The following is a 5,422-nucleotide window of genomic DNA, read 5'->3' on the forward strand; positions in this document are numbered from 1 at the left end:
AGTATTAAAAACTCCAAAGGTATTAATTTAAGGTACATTTAGAACAGATAACAACTGAGCGATTGAGTTGCAATTAATCACGAGTTAAATCATGACTATTGTGCGATTAATTGCGATTAAATATATTAATAAGTTGACGTTTTTTAATTAGGTGTAACTCCGTTGAATTTCAATATAATTGTTTATATTGTATATATTTTTTTATAAACACCAAAACAATCTGTAATAAATGCAGATTGGTATACATTGATAATTTAATTACGGAATATTACCTTGTAATAATAATAATAATAATAATAATAATAATAATAATAATAATAATAATAATAATAATAATAATACCTTCTCACACTCTCAACATTTTCTGGAGACTGAGATGTATGGGGACGGCCAGTTGATTTTCTCTCTGTAACTGATCCAGATGTGTGAAACGATTCAACCCATTAGAGTATTGTGTTACAATCAGGGATCGTCCCATCACGCGCAACATTGATCTGTCGACTGAAAAGACGTTGGACAGTAACAGCAGAATTATTTCTAAAAACCTGTTAGATGGCAAAAATGTAATGCTCCACATTCCACTGCTCCATGACAACTAAAACTGCACCCTCTGAACTACTCACAGGTAGTGTGGGGTGGTTGCCGACCTCCTCCTTCCCGACTACTACCCATTTCAAAAACATTTGTTCTTTTTGCACCACCTAGTTCATTATTTATTATACACGAGAGAATTGAATGAAAAATATGAATATTTTAAGTAAATTCTGAATATATTGAATAGATTCTGAATATATTGAATGAAACCTGACATCATCAAGGTGCAAAAATCTATACTTGAGGCAGAATGAGTAAATCAGCGAGAACCTCAATGAGATGAATAACACATTGGTGAGTGCGTGTAAAGTCAGAATTGCGAGGAAAAAAGTCAGAATTGCGAGATATGAACACATTATATTCAGTTTTCATTCAATTTGTTCGGAATAAATTCTAAATATTCAATATATTCATATATATTCAATTGCAAGGATAAAAAAGTCAGAATGAAGAGATATAAAAAGTATCTGCCAGTATATTTTCTTGTTTCAGCTCATAGTTGACAGCACTGACAAAATATTGCCAAAAGTACTGCCTGAATTTTCCATCCATATTTGATTTTTTACCAAAATGTTAGCACATACTTGTAGGCACACAATTGTATACGGTTTTTGGTAGCATTAGATGTCTTTTTATTTGATTTAGGAGACCTAATTAGGAGATCTGTGTACAAATAAATCTTTATGACGATATGAAGTGGAAGATCTCCTGCTATAGAACTATACATCCTATTAAATACCTTTAGGGATGAATATGATTGCTGACTGCACCCCAAGCCTCCTCACCTCACCTACATCACTACCTGACTTTACTAACACCCCTTGTGCCTCTACAAAAACTTGGAACATCTTCCCTGAAGAGTGGAGGATAATATATCAGTAAATAGGGACTAAATGTGAAATAGGGTGTTCTTACGGTCAGTTGTCCAGTGTATGATCATCTTTCTGAAACGGCTACTACAAATCTGCAAGGACAAAATTCTCATAAATGTATATGTATGCTGGAGTACGTTTAGATGTTAAAGTAGACTGTTATGGCCTCAGTGTTTGGTTTTCCCCAATAATCAAGTCCACAACATTTTCTTAGATATATGTCGATTTACTTTCCAACTCAAGAAAAACAGTCGGCCATTTCTCTATTGCTAAGACATGGCTTGAAAATATCCTACAATAAATGTAAAAATACTAATGTTATTGTGTATATATATATATATATATATATATATATATATATATATATATTAAATCACATTACATTAAAATATCTTACAAAAAAAACATATATAGCAAATATATATTAAATCCATCCACTCTTAAGACAGAAAGGTTAAGTAATTTAAAAAAGCATCTCTTAAGAAGATTTTTCACTGTGATGTCACTTCCTGCTCTGTAGACCTCAGTCCCTGTGGTGCATGGCTGACATGTCTGTGTGAGAAAAAAAAATCTCAATTAATTTCACAAATAAAAGACAAATAAATATATAAAGGTAAATAGCTGATGTATACCGTGAGTCAGTGCTGGAGTCACTCTGCACTTGTTGTTCCGTGTGTGTCCAGCAGAGGGAGGTGTGTGAGTTCTTACAAAGGCTATCTGACAAACTTGGTTCCATCTCTTCGCCCTCGGACCAGAGAACATTCTCAACCTTAAGTGCGCCTTCGTCACACCTTAGAGTCTCCTCTTGAGACTTTTTCAGCGGGAACACGCGTCTCTCCCAGGGCTGAGTCTACGTTTACATGGGAAACAAATATATGTGAATAAATCAGCAGTGCAGAGATGGTATGGGGTTATCAAGGTAGCTGATTGGCTACTAAAAATGAAAAGGACAAAAGTAAAGGACAAATGACTCAGACCAGAGAACTCAAGAATTGACGAGTTCATCTCATATTTAATGCACTGCACAGAGTCTATGAAAGTGATAAAAGAACTAACTACTAGGACTAGAAGAGTCGAGAGGTAAACCACTTAGTTCTGTTTCCTATATGTAACCTATGGAGATGCTTTGCTGATGCGCTTCCAGTAGAAAATTACCAAAATTAACTATTTATTCTTCTGAGTCAAACTTATTTAAAGTGAATGAATTGATAAGGAATGACCCATCACTACAATGAACAGGACACTGATAAATAATTAGAACCAGTTTAAAAAAAAAATCTAATTGTAATCATCATTAAGACTATTTGTAAAGTGTTTTTTTTATTTTATTTATTTAACACTTCCTGTTTTGGTTCACAATCTGTGGTAGTTCATACTGGGTGATCAGAAGTTATAAATGTGTAGTGCTACAAACGCTCAGGAACTGCTGGATCCTGTTCAAAACTTTTGTTCCTGTCTCCATGTTTTCCCATTTCTTTCCACCAGATGTCGCCACTGTGTTTCTTTGCCCTTCCCTAGCACTAATTGTTTTCACCTGTGTCCTACCATGTATTTAAGTTCCCCATTTCTGTCAGCGCTTTGCTTGATTATTGACATTATATAGTCTGCCTTTATGTTTTGTTTCCCCAATGTTGCCATCCCTGTCTCAAATTTCCCTAACTGCTTGTTTTTGTGTTTTTGCTTTTTCTAGAGAAAGAGTCAGAAAAGACCCAGACTTTTTTGGCTGAGGTTTAAGATTTTTTTTTTCCTCTTTTGATTTGTGGATTTACTTTTGTACTTCTGGATTTAGATTTCTTGACCTTCTCTAAATTAGCATTTTCATTTCCAATCTGTTTGAGTACGTCTCTGCGTACTCTGGGATTTGAACTCCCAACCATCTGGACAGAAGTCCAACATCCTGCACAAGGGCTCAGGTGCTGGGATTTGAGCTAGCAACCATCTGGACAGAAGTTTAACATCTTGTTAATTGGTCCATCAGTGGCAACCTTTTGATGCATAGACTTGAGCTCACCACCACTACTACTACTACTACTACTACCCACACTCTACACTCATCCATGATTACTGTTATTCCTGGACCTTCTCCCTTATCTTGTATTTCTTACACATTTCTCTACAAGCTTACACTGTGAGCCTGAAGCCTTTCAGACAGAGCAGTATATCAAGGTGTGTGTGGCACAAGCTGTGCGTCTGTGTAGGTCAGGGCATCTAGCACAAGCAGCTGACTTTCATGCTGGGCAGAGGGTGTGTGTGTGTGTGTGTGAGAGAGAGAGAGAGAGAGAGAGAGAGAGAGAGAGAGAGAGAGAGAGAGAGAGAGAGAGAGAGAGAAGAGAACAGAAGAGAACAGAAGAGAGATGATGTTGAGAGAAGCCATCGCTTTTTGACATTTACTCCTGCACGGCAGAGATAAAGGAGCTGTAAAAATAGATCTGACACTAGAGGCGCCGCAGGTGTGGGTGTGTGTGTGTGTGTGTGTGTGTGTGTGTGTGTGTGTGTGTGTGTGTGTGTGTGTGTGTGTGTGTGTGTGTGTGTGCACCAGGCTCGAAAAATGAGCCCATCAGACCGATGAAACACAACCATCCACAGTGCAACTGAAGAATCCCTCGGAGCAACAGCTCATGATCATACACACATTTTGATACTACACACACAACAGTGACCACAAACACACACGATCATGATATTCCAACAACTAGTATCAGTTAGCACTCGTAATGTATTCATGTTGTAATTATTCTCACCTCCTTCACTTCCTCCATTGTGTCCTGTTGTGTGTCTGTAGGTGTGTTGCACAGGCATGGTGCTGACGCACAAATAAACGATGCACCGGCACTGCTGGAAAACCGAGACAGGAGTGGAGATAAAGATGCGTTCTGATGATCTCATCATAACTTTCAAATATTGTAAGCTGAAATGTGGTCTAGCCGACCCAGGAGTTTAAAAGAATAACTACAGTATGGAGTAGTAGACTGTAATTTGTTTATTTAACTATATACAGTACATAATTTAGTAAAACGGAGCAATTTACAGTACCGTAATGTAGAAACTAGCAACATCCTCTGCTACGTTTGCCTGTCGCGTGAAACTTGAATTTATTTTTTACAATTTTGTCGTATGGCTATCGTCATCGAAAAATCGAACCATTGCAAATTCGGGACCATCTGTATACCGTACACACACTTACTTTGTATAAATGTACATAATTAAACGAAACATTCCTTTCTTAAACACAAACTCAACTTTTGGTGCCATATTTTTTAATATACTATTGCAGCCAAGAACAAAGCTAGCTCGTCCAATGTGACCTTTCGTACCTAGATGAAAAATGTGTGAAATTGTGCGAATGTGTGATTCCCATCGTAGGCCCCACTCTGCACAACTGATAGACTTCAAATATACACTATATACACAAAAGCATAACTCACTTTTCCAGTCGTATACAGTTCTTCGCCAAATAAAAGTTACCACTGTACAGGATGTCATTGGAGATGGAGACCCAAACCTGTTCCAGCATGATAATGTCCCTGATCATAATGCTAGCTCCATGAAAATATACTTTACATGGTTAGAATGAGGAAGATCTTCTGCTATATAACTCTAAACCTATTGAACACCTTTGGGTAAACACCTTTGGGTAAACACTGAAATAAATCTTTTTATATGGGCGGTGTAATGCAGACAAAAATGCACTTTGTTTTTTGTATTATTAAACATTTATTTATTTATTTATTTATTTATTTATTTATTTACTTACCTACTAAAAATTCACTGACGGAATTTTTTTTTTTTTATTATTATTTTCCAACAAAACAAAAACATACTCCTCATGCTGTAATTATTAGAACACTTTAACTAGTCTTAGCTAGTATTAACTAACTAACTAACCTAACTTGTCTGGATTTAGATTTTTTATTATAAAGGATTTTGTTTGCTTAGTGCAACAGAATAAAATGTAA

The 5,422-nt window shown here is 36.2% G+C and overlaps 1 long non-coding RNA gene across 1 annotated transcript; it reads right to left on the reverse strand.

Annotated features, from left to right (window-relative positions):
* Window positions 1-973: 973 nt before the first annotated feature.
* Window positions 974-4,660, reverse strand: LOC310723386. The gene is made up of 3 exons (XR_014532662.1): window positions 4,208-4,660; window positions 2,099-2,316; window positions 974-2,018 (listed from the first exon to the last, which is right to left on the reverse strand). It is a non-coding gene; the product is annotated as an uncharacterized lncRNA (long non-coding RNA).
* Window positions 4,661-5,422: the final 762 nt, after the last annotated feature.

Source organism: Silurus aristotelis, assembly GCF_946808225.1.
Source record: "Silurus aristotelis genome assembly, chromosome: 3".
In the NCBI taxonomy this organism is placed as follows: domain Eukaryota; kingdom Metazoa; phylum Chordata; class Actinopteri; order Siluriformes; family Siluridae; genus Silurus; species Silurus aristotelis.